Consider the following 23,167-nt stretch of genomic DNA (forward strand, 5'->3'; position numbering starts at 1 on the left):
TCCAGGTTTTCCAGTTTTGTTGAATATAGGCTTTTGTAGTAGGCTCTCATGATTTTTTGGATTTCCTCGGTGTCTATTGTTATGTCTCCCTTTCACTTCTGACCTTGTTAATTAGGATACTGTCTCTGTGCCCTCTAGTTAGTCGGGCTAAGAGCGTATCTATTTTGTTGATTTTCTCAAAGAACCAGCTCCTGGTTTGGTTGATTCTTTGTATAGTTCTTCTTGTTTCTATTTGGTTGATTTCAGCCCTAAGTTTGATTATTTCCTGCCTTCAACTCCTCTTGGGTGAATTTGCATCTTTCTGTTCTACAGCTTTCAGATGTGCTGTCAAATTGCTGGTATATGTTCTCTCCAGTTTCTTTTTGGAGCCAATTAAAGCTATGAGTTTTCCTTTTAGGACTGTTTTCATTGTGTCTCAATAGTTTGGATATGTTGTGGTTTCATTTTCATTAAACTCTAAAAGTCTTTAATTTCTTTATTTCTTCCTTGACCAAGTTATCATTAAGTAGAGTGTTGTTAAGCTTCCATGTGTGTGTGGGCATTCTATTGTTTATGTTGTTATTGAGGAGCAGCCTTAGTCATAATGATCTGATAGAATGCAAGGAATTATTTCAATCTTCTTGTATCTGTTGAGGCCTGATCTGTGATCAATTATATGGTCAATTTTGGAGAAGGTACCATGAGGTGCGGAGAAGAAGGTATATACTTTTGTTTTAGGATAAAAAGTTCTATAGATATCTGTTAAATCCTTTGTTTCATAACTTCTGTTAGTTTCACCATGTCTCTGTTTAGTTTCTGTTTCCATGATCTGTCCATTACAGAATGTAGGGTGTTGAAATCTCCCACTATTATTGTGTGCAGTCCAATGTGTCTTTGAGGTTTAGTAACGTTTCTTGTATGAATGTAGATGCTCTTGCATTTGGAGCATAGAGGTTAAGAATTGAAAGTTCCTCTTGGTACATCATACCTTTGATGAATATGAAGTGTCCCTCCTCATCTATATTTTTTTGGGGGAATTGAGTCCATTGATATTAATAGATATTAAAGAAAGCTAATCATTGCTTCCTGTTATTTTTGTTGTTAGAGTTGGAAATATGTTCATGTGGCTATCTTTTAATTTTATTGGAAAATTACTTTTTTGCTTTTTCTAGGATGTAGTTTCCCTCCTTGTGTTGAAGTTTTCCACTTATTAGCCTTTGAAGGGCTAGATTTGTGGAAATGTATTGTGTAAATTTTTGTCATGGAATACTTTGGTTTCTCCATCTATGGTAATTGAGAGTTTTTCTAGGTATAGTAGTTTGGGCTAGCATTTGTGTTCTCTTAAGTTCTGTATAGCATCAATCCATGATCTTCTAGCTTCCATAGTCTCTGGAGAGAAGTCTGGTATGATTCTGATAGACTTGCTTTTCTTTATATGTTACTTGACCATTTTTCCTCACTGCTTTTAATATTCTTTCTTTGTTTTGTGCATTTGGTGTTTTGACTATTATGTGGCGGGAGGAATTTCTTTTCTGGTCCAGTCTATTTGGAGTTCTATAGACTTCTTGTATGTTCATGGGCATCTCTTTCTTTAGGTTAGGGAAGTTTTCTTCTATAATTTTGTTGAAGATATTTACTGGCCCTTTAAGTTGGAGGTCTTCACTCTCTTCTATTCCTATTATCCTTAGATTTGGTCTTCTCATTGTGTCCTGAATTTCCTGGATGTTTTGGGTTAGGAGCTTTTTGGATTTTGTGCTTTCTTTGACTGTTTTGTCAATGTTTTCTGTGGTATCTTCTGCCCCTGAGATTCTCTCTTCTATCTCTTGAATTCTGTTCATGATGCTTGCATCTATGGTTCTTGACTTCTTTCCTAGGATTTCTATCTCCAGAGTTGTCTCTCTTTGTGATTTCCTAACTGTTTCTACTTCCATTTTTAGGTCCTGGATGCTTTTGTTCAGTTTTTTCATGTTTGGTTGTGCTTTCCTGTAATTCTTTAAAGGATTTTTATGTTTCCTCTTTAAGGGCTTTAACCTGATTACCTGTGTTCTCCTGTATTTCTTTAAGGGAGTTATTCATGCTCTTCTTAAATTCCTCTATCACCATCATGAGACATGATTTTATATCCAAATCTTGCTTTTCTGGTGTTTTGGGATATCCAGGACTTGCTGTGGTGGAAGTACTTGGTTCTGATGAAGCCATGTAGTCTTTGTATCTGTTGGTAAGATTCTTGCGTTTGCCTTTCACCAACTGTTGATCTCTGGTGTTAGATGTTCTTGCTGTCTATGGCTGGAGCTTGTTCCTCCTGTGTGTCTGTAAGCCTGTGTCAGCACTTCTGGAAGGTCAGCTCTCTTCAGGTAAGACCTGAGTCTCTGGGTTGGAACTCTCCCTGAAGGCAAGCTCTCAACTTGTGGGGAAGGGACAGAAAGAGCTGTGGATCTGCAGAACCTCCTCCTAGGTGAAGAAGGACATAGAAAGGATCCTGTGCAGGTACCCTGCCACTTCTGAGGCCTATGCCTCCTGCCTGGTCTCGCCTCCTCCTGAGTCTCTGGGTTGGAACACTCCCTGAAGGCAAGGTCTCTGCTTACAGGGAAGGGGCAGAGAGGGCTGTGGATCTGCAGAACCTCCTCCTAGGTAGAAAGCGCCACTGGATGGTTTTAGTGCCTTTGTAAAAGATCAAATGACCATAGGTGTGTGGGTTCATTTCTGGGTCTTCAACTCTATTCCATTGATCCACCTGCCTGTCACTGTACCAATACCATGCAGTTTTTATCACAATTGTTCTGGAGTAAAGCTTAAGGTCCAGGATGGTGATTCCACAAGAGGTTCTTTTATTGTTGAGAATAGTTTTCGCTATCCTAGGATTTTTGTTATTCCAGATGAATTTGCAAATTGCTCTTTCCAATTCTATGAAGAATTGAGTTCGAATTTTGATGGGAATTGCATTGAATCTGAAGATTGCTTTTGGCAAGATGGCCTTTTTTACTATATTAATCCTGCTGATCCATGAGCATGGGAGATCTTTCCATGTTCTGAGATCTTCTTTGATTTCCTTCTTCAGAGACTTAATGTTCTTATCATACAGATATTTTACTTGCTTAGTTAGAGTCACACCAAGGTATTTCATATTATTTGTGACTATTGTAAAAACCGTTGTTTCCCTAATTCCTTTCTCAGCCTGTTTATACTTTGTGTAGAGGAAGCCCACTGGTTTTCATGAATTAGTTTTATATCAAACTGCTTTGCTCCTATCAGGTTTAGGAGTTCTTTGGTGGAATTTTTGAGCTCACTTAAGTATACTATCACATCATTAGCAAATAGTGATAATTTGACTTTTTCCTTTCCAATTTGTATCCCTTTGATCTCCTTATGTTGTCCAGTTGCTCTGGCTACACGTACAATATTGATAGGTAGGGAGAGAGTAGGCAGCCTTGCATAATCCCTGATTTTAGTAGGATTGCTTCAAGTTTCTCTCCCTTTGATGTTGGTGACTGGTTTGCTGTATACTGCTTTTACTATGTTTATATATGGTCCTTCAATTCCTGATGTTTCCAAGACTTTTATTATGAAGGGGTGTTGGATTTTGTCAAATGCTTTCTCAGCATCTAATGAAATCATCTCACTTTTTTTCCTTTGAGTTTGTTTATATAATGGATTACATTGATGGATTTCTGTATATTGAACCATCCCTGCATCCCTGGGATGAAGCCTACTTGATCATGATGTATGATTATTTTGATGCATTCAGTTTGCCACAATTTTATTGAGTATTTTTGCATCGATATTCCCAAAGGAATTTGGTCTGAAGTTTTCTTTCTTTGTTAGGTCTTTATGTGGTTTTGGTATCAATGTAATTGTGGCTTCACAGAACGAATTGGGTAGAGTTCCTTCTGTTTCTATTTTGTGGAATAGTTTGAGGAGTATTCATATTAGGTCTTCTTTGAAGGTTTGCGAAAAGTCTGCACTAAACCCATGTGTTCCTGGATTTCCTTTTTTTTTGGTTGGGAGACTATTAACAACTGTTTCTATTTCTTCAGAGGATATAGGACTGTTTAGATTGTTTATCTGATCTTGATTTAACTTTAGTACCTGGTATCTGTCTAGAAAATTGTCCATTTCATCCAGGTTTTCCAATTTTGTTGAGTATAGGTATTTGTAGTAGGATCTCATGATTTTTTTTTTTATTTCCTCAGTTTCTGTTATTATGTATCCATTTTCATTTCTGATTTTGTTAATTAGGATACTGTCTCTGTACCCTCTAGTTAGTCTGGCTAAGGGTTTATCTATTTTGTTGATGGCATTATTATTGTTATTCAGAAACAGATTGAAGTAGTTAGGTGATTATTGTTTAACCTGAGAGATTTTCTCCATGAAATGTAAACTTGACATTTTTCTATATAATTGTAATTCAACATGTCTAACATTTAAATATTAGGTGAATTCTTTTGCACAAGGCTCTAATAGGTGAGTTACATAAATTATAATTTTTTGCATAACAAACTACCCTGAAGCACTGCAACTTACAAATGAAAAACTCTCACCAGCTCTTCATTTCTGTGTGAAGCATTTGGGAATATCTTCTCTGAGTGTTTCCAGAAAGGGGTCTCTTAGGCTCAGGAATGTGCAGTAGAGATTTCTTCAGAGCTGTAGCCACATGAAATGCTGGCTGATAGAATTAACCTGCACCGTCTTACCACATAGATATTTCATGGGAATTTATGAACATCTTTATTATAATATGGTGTCTGGCTTCCTTTATGACAATATCACCAACTCATTTTGTAGGAATAAACATAAAGTAACACTGTCTTCTCTAACCAGCTTCTAAAATCACAGGTCCTCATCTCTTTAATAGTCTTTTGTAATTTAGGTCCAGCCATATTTATTATAGAAAGTGATGACACTAAGATATACCACAAACAATCTGAATCCCCAATGCCATTTGCAGACTACTTACTACAACACTGACAAACAGAAGTTTGAACATATTAATATAGGAGTCCACTTTGCAAATAATGAAATTATCATTTTCCAAATCTCTCTCTATGAGATTGCACTAGCTGTTAGTGCTCATGGAAGTTTCATTTGAGAAATATCATATTTGCATCTTGACAGACTAAGTGTCACAATACAGTGGACTGACAGCATGAGGATAAATTATGCTACTGCTATCCTAAATGTCACAGATATGACATGAGTGTGGATGCATTTTAATCATACTGACAACCTACAAACTTTTGGTTACATTGCCTGATATTTTCTAAACATAACTCAAACTACATGCTATGCCAATTATTCTTGTAGCATGTGTTACATCTGAAACACAAAATCATTGTCTAGCAATAGAACCTCAAGAGACTACCTCCAGTAGATAGGCATGGCTCCCCACCCATCTCAAAGTTTTTAAACCCAGAAATGTTCCTGTCTAAAGTAAAACAGGGACAAATAATGGAACAGAGATTGAAGAAAGTGCCAACTAGGACGGCCGCACCTGGGGACCCATCCTGTCTGCAGACACCAAACTCCACACTGTTTTTGTTGTGAAGAGGTAACTTGCTGACAGAAACTTGTGGGTATTCCCTGGGAGGTTTTGTCAGCTCCTGACCAATGCAGATGTGGAGGCTTGGAACCAATCATCAGACTGAGCTCAGGGAACCACAGTAGGGAAGCTGGCAGAAGGACTGGAGGAGCAGAGGGGGATTGCAATCCCACAATATCTGCTGGCCAGACCACCCAGTGCTCTCTGGGATTAGACCACCAACCAAGGAGGGATCTATGGCTCCAGATACATATGAAGCAGAGGATAGCCTTGTCTGACATCAATGGGAGGGGAGGCCCTTGGTCCTGTGGAGGTTTGATGCCCCAGTGTAGGGGGGGATGCTAGAGTGGTGGGGTGGGAGTTGGTGGGTGGGTGGGGAAGCACTCTCATAGAGGCAAAGGTGAGAAGAGGGGATGGGATGGATGTTGTGGAGGGGTAACAGGAAAGGGGGATATCATCATTTGATCATTTGAGATGTAATGAAAGGAATGATTAATTTTTTAAGAAAGCATTTCTCATTGGATGGTCAATTGGCCTATCTTCTCTTATAACTAGGCTTGTCTGATATCCTCTGGAGACCTAGATTCTATCTCTGTACATCATTTATAAATGTGTTAAGTGCTTCTCAATTATTTTCTTTTTCTAGTCATTGAATGGTAGAACCTGCCATTGGAATGCAGGCTCTACAGTAACCAATTCTATCTAAAGGCAAGGCATTAAGTCACTTCAGAAGCTGATATTGAAAAAAAAAACTTAATCAATGGGAATACTTAAAAATTTAAATTTGCTTCCATATGGATGGTGGTTCAATAATTTCAAAAGACTTTGAGGATAATACATCCTTTGAAATATTTTTAAACTGCTTCTTTAAGAGAGGTGAAATCCTGTGTATCCTGACTTTAGGAAAACATTTGGTGAAGTAATTATTTATTTATTTATTTATTTACTTATTCAACAGTGTATTTTAAGAAGTGACAGACCAGAGAAAGAAATGTGACCAGAATGAATTGTGTAAATTAGATACTGATTGGAAGCTGTGCTTTGAATACTGTTCAGTGTGGAAAAAAGGTTGCCAATGAATTATCTAGTGGTGTGCTACTGAAATTTGTCAATGAATTGTCTAGTGGTTTGCTACTGAGATTTGTGCTTTACTCTTAGCAGCTACTCAAGGAAGGACAGAGGACTCAGATTTATTGCATCTTCTCATGATCCATTTGGTGAGCCATCTTCTGAGATACTGCAGGGAGTATAGCATGTGGTCTGTGGCAGCAGACAATTTTTCACCATGAAAAGATATGTGTTCCACTGTGATGTTCGTTGGTATTCCCACTAACAAAGGCTTCACTAGGAAATGACACATTTTTTATTCAGGCTTGACCTCCCACCCAAGTTCTGTGCCTGAAAACTTGCATACATCTGTTTAATGAATGAATAAAAGAATACAAAATAAGATTCTGTTCTGAATATGTATTTTTAAAAGCATACAACAACATTTCTTCTAGATAAAGAAATCCAAGTGAGAAAATGTGTTGTTGAAAATACAAGGTTTAATATAAATTTACTATGAACAGAATATATGTAACTATTAAAATACGAAATGAAACTAACCAAGTGCAACCCTGGCATACATTAACAGACATGGAAACCCCACAGGCATCAGGGTATTACAATCCCTAATGTAACAGATTCCATTCTGTCGCTTTTGAGAAAACAAGTCTAAATTGATTATAGAAGTAACTACAGATAAAGTTTCTGGAAAAAAAAAGCATGTTAAAAAATGATTATCTGAAATAATTAAAAGTCATTAAATCCTAGTAAAAAACCCTGGAGTACAAATACATTTCAAATCCTTGAGAAATAACTGTCTGATGATTAGAGCATAAGATAAAATTAGAATAGAGGTTTGAAATTTTAAAAACATATCTTTAGGGTTAAAGGCAATAATGTTTATAAAAATAAAGCTTTTAAAAAGTGCACTAACATATCTTGAAAGCACATGAATACATATTATCTGAGGATCTACTAGTATTCAAATTAATATTCTCAAAATACTTTGATACTCATGCCATGACACCTATACAACTATTTGAGCATAGCAAAAGTTGAAATATGATTCAAAATATTCAAAATGTATCCAGATCCAAAACATAATTGTCTGGAATGCTTTTGTTTAGGTCTAATTTGAGATTTTTGTTGATAACAATTTATCGAATAAGTAAACATACCATTTTCCTCCATCTTACCAAAGTGGAGAATACTCTATATAAATTGCATGGACATTTATTTGATTGGCAGAATGATGAAATATACAAATATTGAATCTTGTATGTGTGGCAGGGAAGGAAAAAAGCAAACAAACACAAAACAGAGTGATCAAAGAGAGCAGTCTCCAAGACCTCCTGCCAAGACTCTATTTTATTCTTCATTGTCCAATTTTGCATTACACAGTTCCTACTAATTATTTCTCTTAGGTGCTCAAGATCTCCATCAATTACCCAAACACACAAGATATTAAAGAGACTTCACCATTGATGGATAGAGAAGTGTTTTCCATAGTTCAATCTGACATCCCTCATATCTCTGGGGTGAGGATCACATTCCTCTACACAGCATACTAGAGATTTCCTTGAGAGTCTGTGTGATGATTACCCAAGATGGCTTTCTGTGTTGGGGAGGGGGGGGGACTCTGAATTGAAAGTCAGTGGTTAAAAATCCACTGACACATCTTTTTAAAACAAGTATCAGAATTATCATAGGCATCTGACAGAAACCTTCTGTCTGTCCCTACCAAAACCTAGTAGCATTAGTCTTGTTGCTATGGAACTTCACTCTGTTCTATTCTAGCTTCTGGATTTATCCTATGGTTTTACTGTTCTTTGTCTGCCATCCCATGTATACTGCTGCCTCTGTCAGCTCCTCTGCTATCTACAGAAGCCTTGCCAAACCTGCCATAGGAAAGATTACCCTCACGCCTCACACAGACCAATAAGCTCTCCTGACATAGACTTGCTCCTGTGCTACCTGACCACTCCAACTTTTACTTTTTTTTCTTTCTCTTTCCTAATAATATTTTCTCCCCTGAAAACTGTGGCCCTAGATCACAGATCTGTGAGTTCCTGGAAACTAAGCAATGTTAGGTTTAACAAAATACAGATCTCTGGGATAATATTTTAATTTTGCTCCAAGTTGAAAAAATGCTCAGGAAATAAGACAAGTTAATCATCGTCAAAGTAACAAATTTATTTCTGCTCAGCAGAACACAGATGGCATAAAGTGATGTAAGTCAGACAACAAAATCACACATTAAGAGACTCAGTATGACCCCACTACACACAGATGAATTCTGTCCTCGTTGTCATTTTAGTGTTCCTGAGTTTTGGACAAAGGTAGAGTTCACATGAAAACTGCATCTGTCACTCCAGGGGCTTGTTTGTGAAGGAACTTTATACTCTGTGAAGTTAGGAAGAAGGAAAATTTATTGCTCTGGTTGTATCTAAAATACATCCAATCAGTGTTAAAATAAAAGAGTGCTAAATTTGGGGAGTTGTTTTTCAAGTATAATCTCTGAATCTGTTGAAATGTTTATCAACAGAATGATATAGTTACTAAACAGACTTAGGAATGTATCCCGAGGAATTAAAAGCCCCTTTTAGCGGACAGTTTATTGTGAATTCAGTATCATCTACCCTTAATCCCAAAGGATTCTTCACACCTGGGCACTCACCCAAGTGCTATTTAAGTCTACAGCCCAAATTAACTCAGTTATATGTTATATGTAATGAAAGCTAGCAGCCCAACAAATAATTTCTACTTCATAAACATATCTAACAAGTGAAGGAAAGAATTCCTATTCTTTACGAGCCAAAGTTTCCACTCAATGTCTCAGACAAGGTTACTTCAACACATACCAAAAATAAAAAATTTCAAAAAAAAAAAAAAAGCTAGGGGAAGGAGACTTTCATAAAAGCAGAACAACTCAGAAAAAGTTTTTCTTCCCCTAGTAATGATGACCAGGCCGGAGCCTGCCCAAAGCATTCATTTTGGAAACAATATTTGCCTTGCTGTTCATTCAACATCCAACCCATAAAGTGTCTTTGCTATTAACACAGCAGCACCACAGTGTCAAATATAACAACAACGGAAGGAGCCCCTACTCCAGAGTATCTGTGGCCTGAAGCCAAATTCAGTGCAGAATGGCCTTATAAAAACATGATAATACAATGTACAATTTCCTGAGAAACTGCCAAACTGGTTTCCAGAGTGGTTGCACCAACTTGCAAACCCACCAGCAATGAAGGTGTGTTTCTCTTTTCTCCACAACTTCACCAGCATCTGCTGTCACCTGAGTTTTTGATCTTAGGCATTCTGACTGGTGTGAGGTGGAATCTCAGGGTTGTTTTGATTTGCATTTCCCTGATGACTAAGGATGTTGAACATTTCTTTAGGTGCTTCTCAGTCATTTGGTATTCCTCAGTTGAGAATTCTTTGTTTAGCTATGTACCTCATTTTTAATTGGGTTATTTGGTTCTCTGGAGTCTAATTTCTTGAGTTCTTTGTATATATTGGATATTAGTCCTCTATCAGATATAAGATTGGTAAAGATCTTTTCCCAATCTGTTGGTTGCCTTTTTGTCCTATTGACAGTGTCCTTTGCCTTATAGAAACTTTGTAATTTTATGAGGTCCCATTTGTCAATTCTTGATCTTAGAGCATAAGCTATTGGTGTTCTGTTCAGGAAATTTTCCCCTGTGCACATGTGCTTGAGGTTCTTCCCCACTTTATTTTCTATTAGGTTCAGTGTATCTTGTTTTATGTGGAGGTCCTTGATCCACTTGGACTTGAGCTTTGTACAAAGAGATAGGAATGGATCAATTTGCATTCTTCTACATGCTAACTCCTGGGCATATACCCTGAAGATGCTCCAACATGTAATAAGGACACCTGCTCCACTATGTTCATAGCAACCTTATTTATAATAGCCAGAAACTGGAAACAACCTAGATGTCCCTCAACAGAGGAATAGATACAGAAAACGTCATACATCTTCACAACGGAGTACTACTCAGCTATTAAAAACAATGAATTTATGAAGTTTGTAGGCAGATGGATGGATCTGGAGAATATCATCCTGAGTAAAGTAATCCAATCACAAAAGAACACACATGGTATGCACTCACTGATAAGTGGATATTAGCCCAGAAGCTCAGAATACCCAAAATACAATCTACAAACTACAAGAAACTCAAGAAGGAAGAACTATGGATACTTTGATACTTCTTACAAGGGGGAACAAAATACCCGTGGAGGAGTTATAAAGTGTGGAGCAGAGAAGGAAGGACAATCCAGAGACTGTTCCACCTGGGAATCCTTCCCATATTCAATTACCAAACCCAAACACTATTGTGGATGGCTGACAGGAGCCTGATATAGCTGTCTCCTGAGAGGCTCTGCCAGTGCCCGAGTAATACAAAAGTAAACGCTCACAGCTATCCATTGGACTGAGCATAGGGTCCCTACTGAAGGAGCTAGAAAAAGGACCGAAGGAGCTGAAGGGTTTGCAGCCCCTTAGGACGAACAACAATATGAACTACCTAGTACCCTCAGAGCTCCCAATGACTAAACCACCAACCAAAGAGTACACATGGTAGGACTCACAGCTCAAACAGCATATGCATAGCAGAGGATGGCCAAGTCAGTAATCAGTGGGAGGAGAGGCCCTTGGTCCTGTAAAGGTTCTATGCCCCAGTATAGGGGAATGCCAGGGCCAGTAAGCAGGAGAAGATGGGTTGGTGAGCACTGGGATGGGGGGGGAGGGAAACAGAGTTTTTATTTATTTATTTTTTTGGAGGGGAAACCAAGAAAGGAGATACCATTTGAAATGTAAATAAAGAAAATATCTAATATAAATAAATAAATAAATAAATAAATAAATAACATGATGGTAAGACATCAGGGAAATTTCTAAGATAAAGACAGTTTTTTGTTTTTCTTTGTTTTCTTTTCTTTTTTTCCTTTTTGGCTATGACAATAGGCAGTTTTTGTAATTGATGTTTTGACATTTTCAAAATTTGTGTAGATTCTATCCAATAAGAGGTGAAGGAAATAATGGGAAAGTTGTGTATGTACTACTGAACCAGATACTGAAACCTGAAGGAGCAAAAGGACACCAACTGAAAAGCAGATGATGCAGTGGGATGTGTAGGTGTAGAACTGACTGGGTGGTGTGGGCCCATTTGCTTCCAAGGACTGCAGGATCCCCCTCCCCCACACACACTACTCAGCTGTAGGAAAAGGTAATCAGTGACACTACCAGGGATTATGGGTATGGCCATTCTCATCTTGATTACTGAGACACTTGGTTGTGAAAACTACTTGAGTTCTTGAGTTTCTGTGGCAACCAAGGCCTGCAAGTTCTCTTCTGTGGCTCATCTGGCTATCTTTCTTTAAGCCACTCTCCATACTTAAGTCTACTTCTGCTAATCTCAAATGCTAAAACTGTTTTACCTGGATCCTTATTTTTTTATTTTTATTTATCTCTTTTCTTCCTATCAGGCAACTCCCATATCCTGACAAGATGATTGGGTTGGCAGCCACAGTGTGGACAACACAGTGGAACCAGATTGGGAGCAAGAATATCCACCCACTCAGGACCTAGGGGTCCATTCAGAGATCATTCAGCCATGAGAGCCTATTGTCAGATGAGTGAAACCAAGCCTATGCTTACTATAGGCAGATGGGTCCATCACCATGTGGCCACTTGTTCTGTGTTTAAGGAAACCATGCTAAGAACTCTTCTGCTTGTTCAGCTGCCCACACAAGCAGACTGTGTTGGTCAGCAAGCTAAGGCCCACACCTGGGACATCTGGAGCCCACCATTGTCCATTGTCAATTTGAAGCCAGCCCCAGGTACAAAAATCACTGGGATCTTTTTCACTTCCTTGCAGTAGCTGCCATTCCTGCTGTCTCTTCATTGGTCATTGTCCTTGTCTTAGAGTTCTTGCTACCACCACGGCTTTCTGCTGTCCACTGCTTCTTGCTGATCCAGATCAGATCATATTACTGAAAGTTGGCAAGAGTGGACAACCTGAGCTAACAATCTAACTAAGTTAATTCCAGCATCCCAGTAGTGTCTACCAGATGATTCTGGGAGGGAGCCTCTGTAGTCAGATTGTCTGGCCTGAAAAGGTGTATTTGGGCCAGCCACAGCCATTTGTTTTGACAGTTGTCTGAGCCAATCATAGCCTTGCATCTTATCATTAGTTTCTCATAAAGAACATGCTCCGATTCTGCCAAAGTGGACACTGTTACAGAGTCATCTAGAACTCCTCAGGCTTATTTATAGCATGAAATGTCTGGTACAAACTGTTTAAACAGCACTGACAAAGCTACATCTTTGACAGCCATGGTATTCAGTCTGGGCACACTTGTACTGAGGTGTTTGTGGTGTTGGTAGTGGCTGGTGCTAGCACAAGACTTGTCCTATTGGCTGTGAGGCCAATGATTCAAACTCCACAGCAAAATATATTCTGATAGCTGCTTCTGAAGGAGACATATCACCAAGTACTCAATATCTCTGTTTATAGCAAATTGGGCATGGGTGCTCACAATCTAAACTCAGCATCAATAGTGATTTTAATAATACTTCAACAATGCTTAATACCTTCTCAATGCCCTAGGGAGAGGAGGCCTCTCCATCAGTTGCAGAGCTATATTCAGTTATGGAAACTACCATGAAAACAGGCTGTTATTCCCAAGCCCTTACAAGAGACAGTGTCTCTGCTCATAATATACAAGTCTCAAAAAGGTCAGTATCTTTCCAAACTGACAGAAAAGAGCAAGTAGTTAAAAATAGCTGATTTTCAGTAAGTCATGGATGTTTCTTCAAAGAAACAAAAAAGCTATTTTCATGCAGTGTTTCTATGTGTCAATGCAGACCAAAGTTTTTGATTTGAGATTACAAACCTTTGTATTTGGTTAAATCATAAGTTGAAGCCCCCTGGTTCCCAAAATTACAAAAGGCAACATAGGATTGAATATTCCACATTCAGGATTGAATATGAAAACAGTAAAGAAAGCAAGAAATGTGAAGTCCTTGAATGTGTGCGTGTCTGTGCGAGTAGGTATGCCCTGTTAGTCCCAGCTTCCTGGCTGACCTTATCTAACTAGGTACAGAGCACTTCAGCAATGTAAATGGCTCAGAAGAAACTCAACAGAACCCAGGAGCACAATTCTAATTCCTATTGGTAAATTAAAATGATCTTTTGACATGGCTTACTTGAGTCCAATGAAAAGGAAAAGCATACATACTTTAGCAGTGGCTATTTTTGAGGCTCTGTTTTGGATACCTTATTGTATACTAGTCTAATAGAGCAAGTGTCCTCACTTAAATCGGCAGAATTCCAAATTCAGGAGAGAGGTCAGTGCAGTAGAAATGCTTTCCTGAACTGTCTTCCATGGATTAAAAACATGTTTTAGAGTCAAATGAATTATAGTAAAAACTCCAAGAACAGACTAAGAACAAAGGAGATACATTCACTGTTCAGGCAGTGAACTCTGTCTTCAAGACATGGAAAAAAGGGAGTTAGACTTGGGTTGCATGAGAGATTTGTGTTGAAAGCAAGAAAGAATTTCCTATGCATTAAATTTTTAAAACCAATTGTTAATTGTCACTGTGGGTAAGTGCAGTATTTTTTTCACACTTGATCAGAACTTACAAACAAAATTAACATATTAAGAAAGAAAGAAATTGGGTACTGATATGCTGTACCATACATGATATAGGACTGCTGGAAATTACCCTAACCTTTCAGAATCTTAGTTTAAGCATTGTAACAAGAAAATATTTTTACAATAGAGTGACAAGGGAATACCCAAAGATACTAAGGGATAAGCCCTTGGATGTTGTCTTAGTTAGGGTTTTACTGCTTTGAACAGACACCATGACCAAGGCAACTCTTATAAGGACAATATTTGATTGGGGCTGGTTTAACAGGCTCAAAAGTTCAGTCTACTATTGTCAAGGCAAGAGCAGGAATGATACAGGAGGGTCTGAGAGTCCAGATGAGAGTCTTCATCTGAAAACTGCTTGTGGTAGACTGGTTTCCAGGCAGCTAGGACTAGGGTATTAAAACCTACACCTCCAAATAGTGCCACTCCCTGGACCAAGCATATACAAATCATTACCTTCCATGCCCCGGCCTCTATGTTCTATTACATTGTCACTAGCCTTCTGTTTTCCAATTTCTTCACTGCCTAAGATTAGCTGTCCTGTATCTTGCTTTATAGATAGACCTTGAAGTCAGAGATCTGCATGCCTGTCTCCTGGGATTAAAAGTGTATACCACCATGCCTGGACTTAAGCTTTTCTTCACCTTTTAGAACTTGCTTTTTCCCAGGCTAGCCCTGAACTCAAGAGATCTGCTTGCTTTATCTCCTGGGATTAAAGTTGTGTACCACCATGCCTGGTTCTAAACTTAGCTGGGTAGGATCTTGCCTCAAAGTCCCACTCCCTTAATTTGGTATCTTCTAGAACAAAGGATTCAGCTTTATTCTACTTCCTAATGACCCTTTAATTGAACCCTTGAGCCATATATTTTGTATTTTTTTCTTTCTTAATTTGCTCCTTTTCATTAAAAAGCTCTTCATAAGGGTGAACTTTAGTAACCACACAACAGAATTTACATCAGACTGTTTTGAGACTTCCTTTTTCAAAGCAATTAATCTAAATCTCTTCACCTGAACCTCCAGCAGACTCTTTGGACAATTGCCAAAAGCAGCCACAATTTTCACCAAAATACCACAAAAACAAAACAAAACAAAACAAAACCAGTCTCTACACCACAACTGTAATTCTTCTCCACTGAATCCTCTTGGGTCAGGTTAGTACAGTTCAAAACAACTCACAGCAATAAAGTCTTCTATATTTCTTCTAGGATAGTCCATTAAGCCCAAGTTAAAGCATTCCAGTGCTTTCTAAATCCAAAGTCTCCAAATCCATATTCTTCCAAACAAAAACATGATCAGGCCTATCACAGCAAAACCCACTCCTAGTACCAACTTCTGTATTAGTCAGAGTTCTCTAGAGTTACAGAATTTATGAAGTGTCTCTCTATATTAAGGGAATTTATTGTGATGATTTATAGTCTGTAGTCCACTAACTCAACAATGGTTAGCTGTGACTAGGAAGTCAAAGAGTCTTGTAGTTGCTCATGAGGCTTGTTGTTTCTTCTGGTCTTCTATAGAAGTAGGTTCCAACAGATGTGCTGGCAAGTAAGTGCAAGCAGGCAAAGAAGAGCGAATCTTCCTTCTTCCAGTGTCCTTATGTAGGCCTCCAGCAGAAGGTGTGGCCCAGATTAAAGGTGTGTGCCACCACACCTGGATCTTGACTTGCTTTGCCCCAGGCTGACCTTGAACTCAGAGATCTCCTTGCCTCAGTCTCCTGGGCTTAAAAGTGTGTAATACTTTGTTTGGGCCTAAACTTTTTGTGCCACTATGCCTGAACATCTCCATGACAAGATCCAGGTCAGAAACTTGTATCTTCTAGCCTCAAGTTGTGGATCACAAGTAAGCCCTCCAAGTCTGGATTGTAGTTTACTCAAGATATAGTAAAGGTGACCACCAGGATTAGCCATTATAGATGTATAAAATTACTTTATTTAAAAAAAATGACTTGACATATGAAATTAAATTCAGGGTTATGAAACTTGAAGAGTCCACTGCATCATTTTTAAACTAAAGAGTGGCTTACACATCTCAATTTTTTTAGATGTCTTTAGAAGACAGATGCAGAGAAATTCTTCAGGCAAAACTTCAGGGAATAAAAGATACAGAAGATGAGGCCAGTGGAAATGGCAAGATAATGGCAGTACTGTGCTTGCTACAGGGGAATTTCTAGCCTATTTTTAAATTGCTCATTATGATAGGTAAACTTTGTTACCAACTTGAGTAGATTCAAAATCACTTTGGAAACATAGCATTTTCTTGTATCTATCTGAGGTGCCTTAACTTCTAAGTGAGAAAAGCTCAGTATAAAACATGTTTCTCTATTGTTGTTATTATTATTACCTTGTTGGTCGTTTTTGTTTGTTTGTTTGTTTGTTCCCCTGAGATAGGACCCCACAGCCCAGGCTGGCCTGGAATTCATGGCTGAACTCATGCTGGTCTTCAATTCCCAACCCTACTACCTCAACATGCAGAATGCTATGACTTACAAGGCATGTACCACACTGTCTAGCTCTCTAATATTAGTCTTTAAATTGGCAAGCGTAATATTTGAAAGAACTTCTGGGCTTCAAGGCAACAGTCCTATCCTCAGAAACCAACAACAGTTCTCAAGAATAGAAACAGGAGAATTTTACACTTTTTGGCAATAATTTTGGAGGCCTGTGATGTGATCAGAGTGAGTCCTGATCTGTGAGAACCGAGAACCATGGAGTACAAGGTTGAGACTCGTGAATTATGCAAGGGAGTCTGCGTAAAGTCTATGTCACAGAGTATAGTCAAGGGTTCCTGAAAAGAGGACAGTCAAAATAGTTTATCTAAGTAAAACCTAAAACTTAATATGGTTTGTGCAGATCTGGAGCTCTGCAACGAGGGCATGGAGAACTTGGTACCTGGTCTTACTCTGACCCAGGGCCCCTTTCAGAGAGCCAAAGTCAGGTGATCAATGCTATACAGAGGAGATATCAATTTTTCAGGAGAAAAAATTAAAACTCAAAAGACAAGCATTAGGATTAGGGTATCTCCTCAGTGTTAAAGAGGAACAATGTAAACAATTGTTCCAATGGAAATACTGCAGAAAAATCCTTGTAGTACGAACTTTTATTTTTAATAAAGATTTACTCCTAAAACTTGGTCTAGCAATTTCCTGCTTGGAAGATTGAATTTCAGGAAGGGCCAACTAATGACTTTCAAAATATGAGCCATCCAAAATAAAGAAGAGAAGTTACGAAGTAAAGTGGGATACTTTATTTATCTTTGGCAAGTGATATGAACACATAACACAGTAGTAGTGTACAGTGTTGTGACTGGTTCTAATGCTACTTGTGTTAATTCTACTCCCAAAATTACATGGGAACTTGAGCATCTGTGTGTAAGATGCTAAGGCTCCCTGCCTTCAGTTGGCTTTGATCGGTAAATAAAGTTGCCAGTGGCTAATGTCTGGACAGGGAGACAGAGCTGGGACTTTTAGAGAGTGGCAGAAGACAGAATAACAGCCATGTAAGACCTGGGAAAGAGTGGTCCCAGGGCACCCCTCCCATTGTGTCTAGAGTAGCAAAGATGGAATATAGATTTTAGTTAGTAATAATAACTCAGGAATATTGGACGGGAGGCATTAGCAATGTGGAAGTTTGGGAGTGGCCCAGCTATAGAAGGCTCTGTGTGTGTGTGTGTGTGTGTGTGTGTGTGTGTGTGTGTCTTTCATTCAAGAATCTAGAACACTGGGAAGCTAGTGAGGAACTCGCACAGCTGCTGCCAGGGAGATAGAGCAGATTAATAAGCTACCATTACAGTACAGAATCCTAGCATTCCTTCACCTTGTATACTCATATAGTATGTAAGTATATGAGATTTATCAGGTAATTTCAGTTATAATTTACCCAGAAGATACAATGATGGAATAACCCTTAAGTTTTCAACCACAACAATTTCTATCATCCATTTCTCTCCAAATGTAGTACTACACTGACACAAGTGCTTTGGAATCCCCATTTTGTTACCTATTTATTACATGACTGTAGGCAACTGGCTAGAACTTTCTCATGCTTCAGGTTCAGTTACAAAAAAAATCATAATATAATTTCCAAATCAACTCAATGACAAAAAACTACCATGTATGAACATGTGTATGTGTTGCATATACATATTTATATAGCTGTATGCACATGGCATCTACATGAAGAAGCCAGAGGTAGGTGCCAGGTTTTCCTCCATCTCTCACACCTTACTTTTTGAGACAGGGCCCCTCATTGATCTAAACTTTACTGATTATATGAATTGGATTGCCAAAGAGTTCCTACGATTGGCCTGCTTCTCCCTCTTTCACAAATCCACTAGAACTGGGGTTACAGATATGCCCTGACACACACAGCTTTTTGTATGGGTCTTGTAAATCCAAACTCAGCTCCTCATACTTGGGCAGCAGGTACTTTATGAACTAAGCATGCTCCTCAGCCCACATCTGAGCACAGTTATTAAAAAGAAATCAAATAATGTCAATTATAGCAGTAGGATAGTCTACAGATTCAGTGCCTTAATAGCCTGTAAGCTTGTTTGGTGTTATTCAATACACATTTTCCATGTTATATGGTGTGTTTGTTTTATCATAGTAATAACTGAAAAACAAAATTTGTTTACATTTTGTAGCACAGTCATCTGAAAAAAATCTGATGACTCCCAGACCCAAATGTATCAGAAAGTTATATAGAGTTCCGTTATTGTAAGGTCCATTTTGATTGAGAATATCTATATCTATATCTATGTAGATATATCTAGGTAAATATGATTATAGATATTCCCTTATGTCAAATTAGTTGCATGATGCACATAGATCTAGAGAGGTCAGATGTAGGTCTTTGTGAAGCAGTGTGGAAAGGGTAGAATACATGCAGGTAACAGCTAGCCATCACTGTCTCAACCAAATCTTTTGACTTTTAAATATCTTTCTACACATCCTCTCCTGCCTTGACTATGGGATAGAAACTTCGATCTAGTGATAGGACCTGGCTCAAACTGTAGCAATTCTGATCAATATGCTGTTTTCTCCAGAAGGCTTACATTTAGGTATTTATAGTCTATTCAACCATGGGCCACAAGGTGAATAAATGTCTTTCTTCCACACCCTGCTACCCAGTATGCAATGTTGCTTCAGGGACTGAAGAGTTGCAATACAAACACCCAATGGATAAAGAGTACACGGCAGTATACTGTATAGTACACAGCAATTCCTGCTTCATGTTGTTAATGAAATTCTGCCAGGCAGAGTGTAGATCTGGGCAATGACAAAAGCTTTGTGATAAAACTTTGGCTTAAAATTTCACGTCAAAATGATTCTTTCAGAGTTCTCACACTTCTGATCTACTAGAGAACTGCCGGAGTCAGTGAAGACTCTGGCCCAGTTTTCCTTTAAACTGCAATGAGGCTTTTCCCAATCCTACTTCATACTACTGGTTTCTACATCATTAAGATATTTTTTTAAAACTTTTTATTGATTCTTTGTGAATTTCACATGAGCACTCCGATACCACACATATCCCTGCCTGTCTGTCTTCTGCTCTTACAACCTCCCTCCCAAAGAAAATACAATAGTCAAAAAAAAAAAAGAAATCAACAAAACAAAGCATAGAAATCTCTTGTAGTGGAAACTACAGCTTTGAATCTACAAGTACCAGCCCTTTCATGTACTCCAGCAGTTCAAAATTGAGGTAGATGTTGGGATGGACCAATTGAATCTGGGCCTGAATGGTACCTGAGTTGGTCGGCCTGCCAGCTTTCCACATGCACACCAACTGGGAGAGCTCTCCAGCACTGCTCTGGTTAGACCAACCAATGGTGCAGTCCTGCAGTCAGCAATAGGAACGGTCTGCTCTCTCACTCTCAGGCCCTTGGGATTGGCTTACCAGTACCCATTCCACCAGAGCCATTTCTACTGTGCTGCCCACTCAAAGTTCAGGGCTGACTCTGCTAAAGGGCAGGGCCAGCTCTCCCACTTTCACTACCCTGGTGTCAGGTCTTCCAACTGCTGACTGCCACAGATGGCTGGCGAGAAGCAAGGGCTGGAGAGCACCATTCCCGCAATCACACCACTTCGCAGCAGACAAGTGATGAGATCAGCATTCCTGAGCTCACATGCTCACTCTAGGCCTGCTCACCCAAGTCTCACCACGGGGGCCAGCTCTACTGTGCTACCAAGGTAGGATGCAGATTTCCCAAATACTGCATCCCAAGAGAGGTGGGGCCAGCTCTCCAGAGTGTGGCAGCCAGTGATGGTGGGGCCAGCTAAGCACAGCCCTTGGACATCTAGATGGTCCCAGATGGACCATGATCTTTAGCGGTAATATGAGCCGTGGACATTGACACAAACCCCTGCTGCTGTGTGGTCATGGACCCGGATATGGCCCTCAGTGGCAGCATAGGCTGGCACTTCATTATGGCCTTAGGTGGTAGGGCAGGCTAATCACAATCTATTTCCCTCTACCCTCACATCTCCAGTTCCTGTTCTACCTCTATTCATAATGCTCAAACTAGTCTGCTTCTCTTTCTCACCCATATATCCACTCCATATTTGCACAATGCAGTGGCTCCTGCTGTGGTTGATAGGCTCATGTGTATTAAGATATTTTCAACCTTGTCAGCCTTTACATTTGGTTATTTAACATACTTCCTTTCATTTTAGCTTTCAAAGTTAATAATTCTTATCTAAAGTCATACCTTTATGGCAGTGGCTCATAAAGTACAATAAGAATAACAATAAGCAGAAACTATAACATTCTGCTTTCTAACCTCTGGTCCTAGAGTCACAGACTTAAAAGCATATGACCTAATTTTTCAACAGGAACAGTTTTATAGAAAGTATACTACTCTAAAACATGCTTATTTTCCCAACCTCTAGTCTCAGTGTTTATTATTACCCAATGTTGAAGTTAGTGCTACATAATTTTGAAAATATCTACTGTATTCCAGTACTAATTTGTCTAGGTAAATGTAGCAGTAAAAAAATAATTTCATATGCAATAAGTATTTGTTTCCTAGTCATAATATATCAGTTTCTGGAAGATGCTAAAATTGTGTACCATTTCTGTTATCAGTCAAGTAATTTTCTGGTTCTGCCAGAAGGCAGGAAATGAGAAAATGGAGACTTCAATTATTTTCTTAAGGCACAGATCAAGGGCACCTCACATCATCACATTTTATATTTCAGTGCTAAGAGGAAGTCACATGAGCAAACTTGGACACAGTCTTCTATCTCAATTATAATCCCTGACTGGGCAGCTATCTTTTAGCTATATTAATTTCAGTCACCTCTTGGTAACTTCCCCTGTTTCAATGTACTCTCATTTAAACTCAATTCTTTTCAGAGCCACCACAGCCATTTCCTTTATCAATCAGTATAGCTGCTCATAAGTATTGTATCATAGCCATATATGCATAAAAAGAGGTGCATAAATATGTTATTTCCGTCTGTTTTCACATCTTAAAAATTCTCACTGGATATACCATTAAAGTCTGTCCTGAATCCTGCTACATTTGGTCAGGTACAAAGCCATCAGTCTGACTAAGATTTGATTCACTGGTACTGTAAGGATCACTGGGACTCTGACTTAGATATACCACTTTCATAGTCTGTTTCTTACACAGCAAAAAACTGGAATCTCTCACTATTGCATGACTACAGCTCCTTCAGAATAATTTAAAGTTCTTATGTGCCCAGTAAACCTTTGTGATGCTCTTCTAGGAACTCTTTTGGGTCTTGTCTTCCATAATTCTGCTCTTGGGCACTCTCTTCCAGTTACATGGGCCTCCTCTTGCATTTTAATTTTTTTTCTGAGAATGTAAACTCAGATGTGCTCTTATTAATACCTATGTTCATAATATAAGCGTCCTGAAAATTCCAGGGATTTTCTTCATATTGTATGGAGAAAGAAGATCACCTCCTATGATTTACCTGAGCAGAAAATATTCAGGCAGGACCAGGCTCTTTACCTCACTGCCATGATTGGTTTTCCTTTATAGGCTACAAGCCCACTGCACATGTCTTGTGCCTTTTTATTGTCTAGTCTAACTTACCATCAACAATTTAAATTAAGAGAAGAAATTCTGCCCGGGCGGTGGTGGTGTACGCCTTTAATCCCAGCACTTGGGAGGCAGAGGCAGGTGGATTTCTGAGTCCGAGGCCAGCCTGGTCTACAGAGTGAGTTCCAGGACAGACAGGGCTACACAGAGAAACCCTGTCTCGAAAAAACCAAAAAAGAAAAAAGAAAAAAGAAATTCTGTCAGTCTTGTTCATGGTATAAAATATGACCCATCATATGAGTTATCCAAATATATTGCTATACTATTATTCTTGAGCCTTGCATAATTCTACTACTTTTTAAAGTAAGTATCCTTTATTACATAGATTACTGTACCCAGGGGTTCAATAAAACTACTTTTATTTTAAATTAATAAAAACGTGGTCCATTAGGTGTATTGTTGTCTTGAATTTACTTCATATAAAGAATATTTCTCACAACTGTGCAAACACAATGTGAGAGTAAGCCTGCCAATGCACATACCCTGCTGCGGCCATAACCACAGATAAAGATGGGTCTACCTTCATTTGTACTACTAGCACTACAGTCAAAAAGAAAAAGTCATCCTGTTTTAATATTCTTATTGATTTTAATATTTAACATTTGACTCTCTAAGTATCATGAGGCTTTTTCTAATTTATGTATTCAATAATTTGCATTTTAATTGAAAGGTGGGAATGTGTGTACTCCTTTCCAGATATACTACATGTCAGCAACGCCTTAATAACAAGGAAGCAAAATGGCTGGGGGGTTATCAGCTGTGTTCTTGAATACAGAAAATGCTAAGAACTATAATTAGTCAGCTCCCAAAATATTTTTTCCATCTTGTGAACATGTATTTTGCATGGTAAATCACAGACCT

The 23,167-nt window shown here is 38.7% G+C and overlaps 1 long non-coding RNA gene across 1 annotated transcript in view; it reads left to right on the plus strand.

Moving 5' to 3' along the window:
- Window positions 1-646: 646 nt before the first annotated feature.
- LOC116097727 overlaps window positions 647-23,167 on the plus strand; it is a 34,235-nt gene continuing 11,714 nt past the window's right edge. Inside the window, exons 1-2 of the long non-coding RNA XR_004121538.1 lie at window positions 647-698; window positions 12,068-12,421. This is a non-coding gene — a long non-coding RNA (uncharacterized LOC116097727). The remainder of the gene's footprint in view (window positions 699-12,067; window positions 12,422-23,167) is intronic.

The sequence above is a fragment of the Mastomys coucha genome, unplaced genomic scaffold (assembly GCF_008632895.1).
Source record: "Mastomys coucha isolate ucsf_1 unplaced genomic scaffold, UCSF_Mcou_1 pScaffold2, whole genome shotgun sequence".
NCBI lineage: Eukaryota > Metazoa > Chordata > Mammalia > Rodentia > Muridae > Mastomys > Mastomys coucha.